Source organism: Rhipicephalus microplus, unplaced genomic scaffold (assembly GCF_043290135.1).
Source record: "Rhipicephalus microplus isolate Deutch F79 unplaced genomic scaffold, USDA_Rmic scaffold_17, whole genome shotgun sequence".
NCBI lineage: Eukaryota > Metazoa > Arthropoda > Arachnida > Ixodida > Ixodidae > Rhipicephalus > Rhipicephalus microplus.
This window is the reverse complement of record NW_027464590.1, coordinates 4,099,563-4,114,116: the sequence shown is the minus strand read 5'-3', so window position 1 is coordinate 4,114,116 and position 14,554 is coordinate 4,099,563.

Here is a 14,554-nt window from a genome sequence, read left to right as displayed (position 1 = left end):
CAGTGGAGGCAAATAAAACAACAGAAAATTCGTGGACCTATGACGCTGGCAGGGGCAGAACAATTGCAACAAAAAGCGCTTGGATCACGAGAAATAAGAAGGACAAGAAGGCTGTCGCCAATCCAAGGTCACCGGCCAACCAACCCACAGAGCAGCCACCTATCAATGAGCAGACGCTAAAGTCATCGCCAAGGCAGCAACAACGCAGGCCCAAGATGCCACCTCTGCTGCTCGATGACTTCAAGATCGTCTACCGCCCGCAAGCAGGTCTTGACCTCGCTAAATGGAACACCGTCGCTGTCACGCATGCCATCGGCAGAATGAGTGGACTATCACAGCAAGACTTTAACCACAAGGTACGCGTACAAGTCCAGAGAATAGAAAACCTAATCATAGCAAGCACCGCCGCCAAAGAAGACGCCAAGAAGCTGGTAAGCATCCAGAAAATACATCTTGGAGGAAATTTTTACACTGTGAACGGCAAATCAGAACACCGGACGATGTCTCCAGAGGCGTCATCAGTGGCTTGATACCCGGTACGAGTACCACAGAGCTCATGGCTGGAATTCGCGCACCGGCAAGATACACAGTTCTTCATGCCCGAATGCTAGGTCAATCGACCGCGGCAGTCGTCTTCTTTGAAGGACCGCACGTTCCCTACTACATAATTTTCCAGAGCGTAGATTTCCGCTGCAGACCATATCGTAAATCAGTGCAGTATTGCCGAGCTTGTGGCAATACGGGTCACCGCCAGGACGTTTGTCCGAAACCTATCCCGGATTTCTGCTATAAATGTGGCAAGGCCGGACAAACGCAGGGACACGAATGCGCACCCATCTGCAAGATCTGTGGGAAAGGACACGAAACAGCAAGTAAAGAATGCAAAAGGAGACTAAAGCAAAGTCCACCACCCTTCAACGTAAGACAACAGTGCCTCAACAGGCTTCAAGAAATAGACAACAACTGGAACGCCAGCGGAAAAGAGTTCCCTGAGGTTAGCATATCGGCCGCTACCTCTAACAGTAACAATGAGGGCCACGTCTCCACGCGCAGCAGTTCCAAGTTAAAATTGCGTTCGAGTTCGCGCTCCCACTCTCGCACGCGTTCCGTCTCTGCGCGCAGTAGATCCAAATCAATACTGTGTTCCAGTTCGCGCCCCCGCTCTCACACGCGCTCGCGTTCCGTTAAACGTGCGAGATACGTTGCCATGGCAAGTGGATCTAATGACCGCAGCAGCTTAACCTCCTCGAAGTCCGACACCTCATCCATACAAGGTCTCGATGATAGACTGAAAAACCAGCAAGAAAAGCTCAGAATCAGCACAGCCAACTGCAAAGCCAACAAAGTCTCATAAATAAACTGCTTCAGAGTCAAAAACGACAACAAGATCTCATTGACAAACTACTTGAAAAGTGCACGCATCAGCAAGGACATTCGGACAATGCAGAACAACAATATCAAGAACAAGCAAACTCAAGCACAGAGCTGGCAACGACGCTGACCAAGGTAGGCGTCCAAGTCCTAGTGAACGCAAGGTGCACGATATTCGAAGAATCTTTCATGAACAACATGCACGCCACGATGGAAAAAATTGTCCAGTCTGCAATAGAAAAAACAGCCTCAATGTTTGAACACAAGATCACTGCGCTTAATGCCAAAATTGATGGGATTGCTGCGCAAGTCAACAATTTCATCGCGCACGTGAAGAAAACTTACGTAACCATGGCACAGTTCAACAGCTTGAACAACCCACGCCAAATGACTCGGAAGAAGGCACGAGCGAACAATCACAATGCCTCTCGCTCAGTCTCGCCGAGTCGCGATGGCAGGCGTGACATCGAATCGATTGACGATGGCAGTCCCTAACCATAAGTATAAGAACCAACATTCAACTTTACGCATATGGCAATGGAACTGTCGGTCATACCACCCTCGACGCGCAAGCCTACAAGAATTCATCAAGCTTAACCAACCAGACATCATTGCACTTCAGGAAACCAACACGTAGAACGTACGACTGCAAGGCTCCACGACCTGCGCACAAACCCATCGAACTGCCATACTAGTCAAGAAAGCACTTTCAACGCAAAAACACGAAATCGAGGACACTCAAATAGAGCATACCCTGATAGAGATTCTGCCGGAACGAAAGACGCAGCAAAGTCTTTTCATAACCAATATATACAGCCCCTCACGAGACCAACTACCAGACTTCGATCACTTCATACGAGAAATTAGGAAGCGCACAAATGGCCACCAGATCATAATAATGGGAGACTTTAACGCCTCTCACACGGCATGGGGCTATCATATCACCACGAGGAAGGGTTCTAGAGTGCACGATACTGCTCAACATCACAGACTAACCCTGTGGAACGACCTTCTTCAGAAGACGAGAATCGGGAACAGCGTCTCCAGGGATACAAATCCAGATCTTACATTTACGGCGAACGTCACTAGGGCAGAGTGGAGTGTGCTACCGGAAACTTTAGGTAGTGATCATCACATCATCCAACTCTCCGTAGCGCACACTCGTAAACAGACCAAGACTGGAATAGCGCAGTTAACGGAATGGCAATCCTTTAGGAATGACCTCGACGTTGAAACCACCATAATCGACATTGAAGACTGGTTTAAGAATGTGCTCAAAATAGCCGAACGCTACACTAAGGACGTACAGCTTGACGTCGATACACCCACCGTTGACGCGCATCTCCTACACCTTTCGGAGGCTAGAAGAGGACTTCTAAAATGGTGGAAGCAGCAAAAACTAAACAGAAAGTTACGGAAACGCATTTCTCTCCTCACCGAGCAAGCTCAAGATTATGCCAACCGATTGGCCAGGCAGAACTGGCATGCTTTCTGTGACAAGCTGCAGGGAACTCTGAGCACCAAGAAAACCTGGCATCTGCTACGCACACTTCTAGCCACGCAACCCTCCAAAGCAGCACAGAAGCAGCACCTTCAGAGGCTTATTCGAAACTACGCCGGTACAGAACACCTCCTAGAAGAATTACAAAAGAAGCTCTGTTGCAATGCACCCACTAGGGCTTCAATTCACACCAAAGAATACGCTGGCGCACCAAATACTGAACTCGACCGGCCCTTCAGCCTGGCTGAGCTGCACACAGCCCTAACGAAGTTGACAAGAAATACCAGCCCCGGAATAGACAGGATTGTCAACAAGCACTTACGCAACCTACCGCACCAGGCCACCACAGCTATTCTCCGTCATTACAACGACTGCTGGGATAAAGGAGCTACCTGCGGTTTGGAAGCACTCGGAAATCACCACGATCCCTAAGCCTAACAAACCAGTCGGCATCGAGAACCTACGCCCAATTTCTCTCACCTCGTGCGGGAGAAAGCTGTTCGAACACATGGTGCACGACCACTTAACCCAGTACCTGGAAGATAGTGGACACCTACCAGACACCATGTTTGGCTTCAAGCAGCATCTTTCGACGCATGACGTGCTCTTACTACTCAAAGAAGACCTCCTTGATCACCTCACCCATCGAAGTAAGTACTCCATACTCGGAGTTGGCGTCAAGGCGGCCTTCGATAACGTCAGCCACGACGCGATCCTCAACAACCTCGAAGGCGTTAGCTGCGGCATTAGAACCTACAAGTATGTCAGAAACTTCCTGACAGACCGTACAGCAACTGTGGGCATATGCAACATCCGCAGCAAAAGCTTCCAACTACCGAAAAAAGGAACGCCGCAGGGTTCGGTCATCTCGCCGTTACTTTTCAATGTGGCTATGATCAATCTGCCAAAAAATCTCGACAAAATACCTGATTTAAGGCACGCGATCTACGCTGATGACATCACGCTCTGGAGCAGGGCTTCAAACACTGGGAGACGAGAGACCTGCCTACAAACCAGCGTAGATGCCATCGAACGGTATCTCACAGACTGCGGTCTCTGCTGTGCCCCCGAGAAATCCGAGCACCTCGTCCTCAAAGCGAGAACAAGAGGCAGACCCCCTCTATACGATGAGCCTAACCCTAGTGTAACGCTGAAAGGGACCTTAATTCCAAAAGTCGAGACTCTGCGAGTGCTTGGAGTTCACATCTACAAGGATGGTTCGGGAGCTGCCACCATACCGAGACTCCAACGGACACTACCACAACTCACGCACCTCGTCAAGAGGATCGCAAATCGACGAAACGGACTCAAAGAGCACGACACGCTAAGTATAATGCAAGCTCTGTTCAACAGCCGCATTACGTACGGCACGCCATACCTAAATTTGAAAACCACTGAAATTGAAAAACTTAATATCATGATAAGAAAGGCCACTAAAGTAGCCCTCATAATTCCGCCAATGGCCTCTACCACACGTCTCCTAAAGATGGGCGTCCACAACACGTGGCAAGAGCTCATTGAAGCGCATAGGAATAGTCAGCTGGAGAGGCTCAAGCTGACGCCCACGGGGAGGTCGGTGCTCCGGTACCTCAACTACAGCGACACGTTCATCGCCGATGCAGACCGGAAAAAGCGCATCCCGCTGTACATTAGAGAATCGCTGTCCATCGCACCTATTCCACGCAACATGCATCCTACTCTCCACAAAAGTAGACGCAAGGCTAGAGCTAACGCTATTCGACGAAAGTTCAAGCAAGACCCGGACGTCCGCTACACTGACGCAACCAAGTATCCGCATATAAACGCGTACGCTGTCAGCGTCGTCGATTCTCAAGGCCGAGAATTAGCGACAGCCACAGTCAACGCACTCAATTCAGACGCCGCAGAAGAATCGGCAATCGCTCTAGCAACGACAACATGTACAGACGCCGCGGTGATTTTCACCGACTCACAAGCCGCCTGCAGGAATTTTGCTAAGGGCCGTATCTCAGCCAATGCCATCAATATTTTGAAACGGCGAAGCACTACACTCCCATACACTTGTGTATTATGGGTGCCAGGACACGAGGGTCTGCAGGGAAATGAAGCGGCCCACGCCGCTGCCCGCGAGCACGTCAGCCGGGCTGCCCCCTGCCCACAGGACATTCGACCCGTCGTTGAAGAGACGGAAGTTGTTCAAAACACCTACTCGTCGTTACTCCAGCATTACAGGCTGGAGCGACGAGTATACCCTCCACCACACCCAAAACTTACAAAAGAGGAAAGCGTAATACTGAGACGCCTGCAAAGCAGCACATACACACATGGGGCCCTAATGCACCGTCTCTACCCAACGAGATATAGCTCTATTTGTCCGCTTTGCAACGTACCGGACACCCTGGCGCACTTGCTTCTTGCATGCCAGTGTATTGCCAGACGTAATCTGCAACAACACACGACTGATAACGAAGCAGGACCAACGAACGAAGATCTAACCGAAACGTGGGAGGCGAAGCTCGCCCTCGAGGACCTTGAAGAGCAACAACAACTCGTCGCCAGGGCCAAGAGGGCAGTAGAAGCCAGAGGGTTCCTGGACTAAGGAGCCCTCCCACCTCAGGATGACATCGGGCATTGCTCGGAACACTATTTCAAAATAAACGTTTACTTCTCTCTCTCTTATAGTTTCCGATGAATAAGTTCTCTTTTTATATTGCCAAGGTTTAGCTTCCGCTGCTTAACATCTATCTGCACATGGTAGCCTTTAGGGGAGATGGTAGAATATTTAGTAACTACCACTGCATCATCATATTGTAACAGTAAAATGTGGCTAACGTACACATTAGTTACTCCTTTGGCTTTATTCATTTGGGAGCCTGGTTCATCAAGCAACAATGTTTGCCGGAGAGAATGTAAGCGGCACTTACTGCGCTCGTCGGACAATGGATATCCGGACACAAACGGGTCGTTGTCTTTCCTGTCGATAAACTGAGCATAGCGGCAAACAAACAGAGAGCAAGTCGCATTGCATTTGAACCTCTTACCATGGCGAGCCGCATCTGGACTGAGCGTGCCCACTGCCTGCTCCCATTAACGCCACGCGTTGTGGCCCATTAGTGTTCAGCCTGTGGGTGCATTGGTCTGCCAGCGTCGGCAGCGAAGTGCGCCGAAAGTTCATTTGCTACAAATGCCCGACGGGCAACTACGATCGTTTTAAACAGGAAATTTTCTTTACGCTCCAGTTTCCCAAATACACGTTCCCATGTCTTCCTGCATCAAAAGAAAGGGTGAAATGATGTGAGGATGTCGATGTTTGTTGTGACCCATGGAGTGTTTGTCAAAATAGTTCATTTCCTGGTAAGTAGTGCTTTTTTAAAGGGAGGGCGAGTGACGGTGGAGCTATTGCAATATTTTACTACCATGACGGTATTGTTCCGTCGTGTGTTTAAAGGGCCACTCAGCAGGCCCCACACCAAATTTTAGTTAAACCATTGAAGTTGTTGGGTGTGCACGTGAGTGGTTTTATTAGTTTTTTATCAGCCTTATTTTGACGTTCACGGCCCATTTCTGCGGGATCGCTTGGAAACGCTGGCTTAGACGCTGTAGAATTGATGAGCACAATGAGTGCATGAACGCGTAGGAGTGTTCCACGGCTGTCGTGTGCTAGATGCGCTGATCGCGGGGACACGAACGCCTGCGAAACGCCGGGCACATTAGCCCCGCACCCATTTGCGATTCACGGGAAAAGATGAGAAAAAAAAGACGTGCACATTTCCTTATTGCGTCTCATTATTCATCTCACGTTTTATTCATCTATTCAAGCAACAAATTACTTAACTACGCATGCCGTGTTAAATAATTTAAGCCATGTCACGTGGTATACTGTTGACAACCTCAGAGCACACTTGTCTACGTAGATGACCAACGTCACAGCGTTGCCGTATACGTAGGGCCATTCATACGAGCACGTCATGTCCTCAATATCTGGGCGTGCACCCACAAAAGAAAGGGGGAGCAGCGTACATCTTAAAATTTGGCCCATTTGCGTGGCGCGTAGCGTTGCAAAGTTTGGCAGACGTGATCATGATCGCCTCATCTACGCATTGCGTTTGTCAACTCAAAATTGTCAAACCTCGTGAGTAGCCCTCTAAAGAAAAATAGGTATAACATCGTGGCAAATTTCGTTCAAGTGTTCTTCAATCGTTCACAACGCTTCAAAAGAAGTAATTGAACGGTGATATGAAGAAAACGGTGGAGGTGTTAAAAACGCAGCACAGGCACGAAAAACAGCAAAATATTTTTACGGGCATTCATCAATATGTCAGGCTTTCACCATCGCGCTTGTTGAGCGAGTGGTCTTCCTGCAACTATTTATGATGTCATTCTTCCTTCCTAATTGCCGATAATAACAACTTTCAGGTTTTGTAACAGCGTTTGCGTCGTTATGCATATGTGAGTCTGCACGCTGTGTAATCGACGTACTGCGAAATTATCGAGGGCGGCGCCTTGTTGGAGCTTTGCTAACTCAGTCATCTGCAAACACGACATTCTGCTATATGTGATCGCAAGCGCATTTATTGCGTGTGATTGATGGAACGGTTGCTGTTTCTACGCAATTAATTCATTTCTAATTGAGTTATAATTACTACAATGCACATAAATACAACAATAAATGTGCCTTATGTTTTTTCTTACCTAAGTGCCTCGTGCATTCATTTGGTTGTCTAACAAAGAAACGAGAACGCAGCAAAACTTTACGTTCTTTCTTCAATTGTTGTATGGCAACCGTGTGTTGTATATAAGACCGCCAATAAAGACGGGGAATCGCGATCTATGCTCACATGCTGGCGTCCAGTACGGGTATCGAGCCGTATACGCCACAAAAATTGATACTCTCATTTTCCGTCAGCCGAGTTGAACGGACAAACGAGCGCAGAGTTCATTTCGTGTTGAGACTTGCCAATCAGATGCAATGCAAACGTTTATGGTAGCATGTTTTTATCAATTGTGACTAGTTCTGGCGCAACAAATGCATTAGTCACAAAGATCTGGTGTATCCAAAGACTCCATACGACATATCGGTCACATACCTTGCACTGTGCAAGCTGTTCTTGAAGATGGGTGATGTAACTACATACTAACATGTACCGCGGATCGCTCGAGGAGCCGCGCCCCACCACGGTGGTCTAGTGGCTAAGGTACTCGGCTGCTGACCCGCAGGTCGTGGGTTCGGATCTCGGCTGCGGCGGCTGCATTTCCGATGGAAGCGGAAATGTTGTAGACCCATGTGCTCAGATTTGGGTGCACGTTAAAGAACCCCAAGTGGTCGAAATTTTCGGAGCCCTCCACTACGGCGTCTTTCATAATCATATGGTAGTTTTAGGAAGTTAAACCCCACATATAAATCAATTCGAGGAGCCACCGAAGTTACCAGTTATGAAAGAACATTTTCAACTTATTTTACTGCTTGAAACGACTTAGTGGTGTGCATCTTCTTTGAGTAGGTTATTTGATTTATTTCTTAAACATGCATATATATCCAAATGAGCAGCAGTTTGTCGTACAAGAACCCGTGGTGGTGCCCTCGATGCCATGAAAATTTGGGTATGCGAAAACAAGAATTACGCCGACAGTAAAACAAAATGCGCTAAAGATCGCTAAAAGTGCGCTAAAGATCGATTGAAGCGATTGCCGAGATTTTCCTGCTCATAATGCTGAATGTAAACTTCCGTGATATCTGAGTGCTGCTTGCTTAGCCCGTTACTTCTTCATTACTACTTGCTTCTGTGTGTCGCTAGCAGCTTGTTAAATGTATTTTACTGCTAATGCATATTTCCAGGAAGTAGCACTCTGAGATAAACCGATATGCATATCGACACGTATAAAGTACAGAGAGCTAAAAAAAGAAACGCCAGCCTTTTCGGAAGGCGCAGCACAGTCACAGCGAAAGCTATAGAAGAGTGCCCTGTCAGAGCCTTTTCTGAACACTTATTGGGTAAGTGCTGCAAGAACTGTTGCTTGATGCCCACTACGGCATTATTATTTATATCTTAGGGTAGTAAGCCTGCATTCTCTATGCTATTTTTCGTCAATTTTTTGAGAAGTGTGGTATCCGCTATACTATTGCGAGAAATTTTGTGCCAATTGTTTATGCAGTGGCTCACGACGGTGAGGAATTTTGACTAAATGGGTATGCGCCACAGTTATTAACTGAACAAGAGCAAGCTTTTGTGATGGGTTGGTGCAACATTGGACAACCCACTCGTTACGCCATTCGCAATATGCGATGACTGCTTGTTCTTTTGCTGTTTCAAAACCGTTTATAGGTCGTAATGACGCGATTGCTCTCCCGAAATCAAGCCTAGCTAAGGCAAGCTTGCCAACAAGTCCCAAGCACTGGCGTTATTATTGGGCTGGCACCCAGCGCACTCGGGTTGAAGCCCCACTGCGGCACTGGTACTAGACTTTTTTTTTTCAATATTGCGTGACGTAGTTACAGATACCGGCGGCAGCGGCGGTCAACAACTACGACGCTGCGCGAAACCCGAGTTGTGATTTCATAACAGCTATCGCTGTAAAACATCGCAGATTGTAATTTACGGATAAATAAATGCAGGGAGTGTAGTTTTACTTCATAGCACATAAGATGCAGTAAGAAGCATGCCACATAGCATGTGTTGATCATGAAAAAGTGGCTTTATTAACACAGCCAATGCTGTGCAACAGAATAGTTTCAAACGTCACTTTTTGAAACAAAGTGCTCCGTTCCATATTGAATTTGGGAACAAAAAGTATGGCCTGCTCCCTATATTAGGGAAAGCCAGTTTGAAGAATAACGCAAACATACCGTGCTTCTCGCTGTTCATATGCAAGTATTGATAAGCCAGATAAGCAACAAAATATGCATTACCTGTGCATTGCATTATTATCAGAAAAATAAGCATTGAGAGGTATGAATGACCGATACCTGTTTTTCTTTTAAACCGCTACGCTTGTAAACAATGCCAGGTATCGATATAATTCATCTAAGCTTACCGCCACGCAGAGCGTTTGCTGAATAAGGTGAAGCCGCTCTGTAAGTCAATATAGAATACACCGCGGACAGGCACTCAATCAGGGATGAGAAGGACGTGCCTCTGCTGGCTACCGACGTGCATGGTATGTCGATTTCCTCAAAACGTGCGCAATCAAACGGGACGTCACGTCAGGCCACTCGAGACCATAGGTTTAAAAGCAATACTCTTTCATTAGGTCTGTCCGCCTGAAAGTCTCCCCGGCTTATTCTGCTCTAAAAATTTTTAAAAATTTCTTGATGCGTGAGGCCAAAGAACTCGCATTAGTTGTTTAATTTTTTCTGGAATCGGGGTGTTTCATTGAAATACGGTATAACTGTACTTCCTTCTGGTATATCAGTAGATTGTGAATGTAGAAGCAATGCGGAAATTTATCCTAGAGAGTTTTGCTAAAGTAATAACTCCCCAGTGGCAAAGCTTACACGAGGTATAAGATGAAAAAAACATACACAGATGAAAGGTTATGGCACGATGCGTGGGATTCACATTTTTAATCGCTTTATTGTGCGGAGAAGTTCATTTCTCGGATAAAAATACATCAATTGCTTGTTCAATTTTCGGAAACGCCTCGATCTATATATCATTTCAGTGTACGAAAAATTTGTCGTTTGATTAATTTTCTTTCGTCTGTCATTCATTTCTACGTCGCCGGAGAGTGCGGGGGAGAATAAAATGACGCGCTTTTTAGGGGCGAAGTTCTTTATGGCGTAGCTTTGTCCAGCCTCTGATGGTGTATGTAGCTACCCATGGCACATACCCGAAAGAGTAGTCGTTAGAATGTGCACTCGATGGCGGCACTTGTATATGAGGAATACATGACAAATAGATGTGAGATCGCTGTACTTGGAGTGTTCACGATATAGGCGGACGGATTGACGGACGCATAGGCAAGGGGGCGGACGCACGGATGGACGGATGGCTGGACAAACAGACTGAGGGGCGGTTGCACGAACAGACGGAAGAACGGACGTATGAACGGACGCATGGAGTGATGCACGGATGGACGGATGCACCGATGGTCACATGAATGGACGGACACATGAACGGACGCACGGATGGACGCATGAACGCACAGAAGCACGAACGAACGGGTGGACGAAAGCACGGATGGGCTGACGAACGCTTTGCCCCACCAATCATCATTCGCTCCGTGGATATGCTGTGTTTTTTTACGTTTGTACTTTAAAATAAATTCCGTTGTGGGAGTAGCAATCTTCGCGCCTTTTTGTCTCTGTCTGCATAAAAAACGCTCACCTTACGGTACAGTATAATAATAGTTCACCAATAGCCCAACCCTCAGCCTTATTGATCAAAGTTCGCAGTCGCTACCCGGACTAGATATTCTGTCCCTCCTCCATTCCCGTTCCCTCCCCTTCATAATGATACTTCATGCTTTTTTGCCCATTGGCACTTGCCCCCACGTTTTATCTTTTTATGCCGCCCCAGTTCGCAGCCCCTGCAAGCTTTCGTTCACACACACGATGGTGCAGGATAATGATACATCAATTCGAACATAAGGAACATGACGGCCATGGTAAACATGTGCCACCACTTTCGATATAATTGCTTTCCCAATTTCAAAATAACCTTCGAAAAGCGCGTACATTGTCCCGTTACTGACCATTGTCTCGTACCATTAGCGAGCTGCTGCGCAACGTGCTCTCAGTGGTTCTACTCAGCAATGCAGTCGCTTCGTTCGAGCGCTACAATAAGGCAGTCATTAGCGCTTCCAAATTACAGGTGTGTTCCTGTTTGATAAATCACTCATATTCGTGCCATATACTTACGTCACACGCGATCAGGTGTGAGAGCTAAGATGTGGGTAATTATGTGACTAAAGGAACACAAATAATTCTCCCTTTTTTGCGGACTTCCCACACGCGCCAGGCACAAAAAAAATGTCTTCGGCAACTATATTTCTCATTCGGCTAAACGCAACCTGTCTGCTGCTACGGATATGTTATCTCATAAGCTGCAGTTACGAAACAAAAGGCACAGTAAGAAAATAAATTTCAAATATATAATGGAGTTGAATGAGGGACAACGAAGTGCGGCTAGCAGGTTGATTTACACCTTTAGAATGTTTGCAAGAAATAATTGCAAAACTTTGGCAAGAAATAATCATGCCATAGATTATTACTCCGCTCAGCCCCCATATTAAATTACCGTCCATTCATCCTCCTGCTGTCCGTTGCTAGCTGAGTAATTTTCATTTGGGAATCTCACTTCGGTCTCTATAATGTGACTCATACACAACTTCATTCTATTGATAGTGTATATTTCCCCTCGCATGCCTGAAGCTCTCGGTTAAAGCGTTGAGTGTTCTGTGCAAAAATCAGAACGAGAAACAGGACCACAGAAGGCATTTTTCAACGGCAGAGCTTTTTAGACAGAAACAATCAGTGCTTCCCAGAAGACCAGTAGATCGCACGATATGCAAATTAGCGTGAACAGCCGTCGCTGACCAAAACAAACAACGTAATCTACCATGTGCTCACTCTCCCTCCTTTTTCTTCTTTTTATTATTTCGTGGTGTCCATTTGCAAATGGTGCTTTTCAGAGAGAAATGACTCTGCTGGCTACGTGATATAATTCACGGACGTGCTACCATGAAAATGAGCAGTGATAGATTAGTTGCTATGGTCATAATCTGACCAAGCATGAACGTTTCGTACTGCGCATAAGATACCGGTCGCTTTTTCAGTTCAGTCTGCTACAACGCTCGCAAGCGCTCTAGTCGAAGTTCTCAGCGTTACTGAACGTGCTCCAATGCGAAAAAAAAAAGCTGTTCTTGTTTTAAGGACTTTACTCAAGGAAAAAAAATAATGATGTGTGTGTGTGTGTGTGTGTGTGTGTGGTCGCAGAGAGAGAAAGAGAAAATTATAATAGTAGAAAGGCACTCAATTCAAAAGTAAAGGACGACGTCCCCCTGAGTGGCAATGAACGTTGGGCTTTGTTCCATGTCACTTCTTTGAAATGTGTTCCAGTGAACTTGGCAGTAACTACTTGCGCATATTTCCCTCCCCTCCTTTTTTCTCCCCTTTCTCGACTTGCCAAGTTGCTTCGGTTTTTCATAACAAATCATATTTTTATACGATGACCTAATTTATCAACAAATACATCGTACGGTAATTGGAGCAATTATTGCACTTACCACGGCTAATATGTTAACGGAAGTTATCGAAAGAGAGGTCTTAGCACCGTTTACCCTGGCACTCAAGTTGCTCTACCGGTACGACGACGAGTGAAGAAGCAGCAGATTTATTGCTTTTTGGAAGGCCTGAACACGCAGAGTGCGAACGTGCAGTTTGTCTTTAAACACGAGGACTACGCACTAACATTTTTTTTTTGATGTTCAGGTACACCGGTTTGGGAGCACCATCAGATTGTCACTATGTAGGAAGCCTACGCACACTAGTTGTTATCTCAGTTTTAGTTCGCGTCATCCCATGGGCCAAAAGTCGTCCGTAGTGTCATCCGTGGCAACATGCACAGTACGGGTGTGCCCAGAAAGTGATGCATTAAAGAGACAGCTTCGGACGATCCTTTGGGAGCTACGCCGCAGTGGCTATCCTGATTGTTTCATCTCTAAAACTGAGAAATGTATATTACAGTCCAGCACACATCTAAACCGAGTGGACAATCCGAGCTTATGTGGCCTACTTTGCGCATAAGGACGCAGAACGAGTCAACGAGGCACTTTCACGCATAATTTCAGCTTGCCGTTCTAAAATCACCTCGTCTATGTAAATGGCAGGTGGTCAAGTGAATTGCGCCCAGCTGCCACGTAATATATAATGTGTGCTGATTGCCATCAAGTGCAAATAGGAGAAAGAGAAAAGTTCTCCAGACGACTTCAAGGGCACCGACATCTTGTGGCTAATAACAGTCACACGATAAGCGCCATTACTCAGCATGGACATCAACATACTCACATAATTGACTAAGAAAATTGTACTGTAACATGTCCAGAACTAGGAAAATAACATCTCTTTCCAGACGACCATCCGTCGAACTCTTGGTTAGTGAGATTATGGTAATAGCTCCAGCCGATTTAGTAGTTCGACGTTTCATATGACAAACGGTGAATCTGTCCGGCATCCTTGAGAAAGCGTGTAGTGCCATCATCACCATCATCATTTCTGGATCACTGCGCCGCGCCTCTCGTGCAGCTGAGGCTAGCTCGAGCTGCGCGAGGATCAGAACAAGCTAGTGCAATTGGTGTGTCGGACGTGGAAAGCCACGCGGCTCCGCTTCAGGCGTGGAATAAAGTGGCGATAGAACGACACGACCACGTTGGCCGCCGTCCCATCTTCCTCTCTGGCTACAAGCGCAATAGTTTCGTTACTTTACGGAACTATGATGGGCAGCCTGGTGGTCCTCATATTTTCTTCACAGAGAAAGGTTTCTCGTTTGTGTGATTGAAAACAGTACGAAGTTGTAACCATTTTTTTCCAAGTTGAGCAGTAATAAGAAAGGTTCCGGATATATTCAACGATGGTACCGTAACTGCACTCGTCGACACCCCTTACTTAAATTTTAGGTCATTAGGCTTTGGTGAATGTTGCACTCAGAATCAGACGGCACGAGAATGTCTTCCTCGCAAAAACACCAGGCAGCAGCCGTAGTCGCA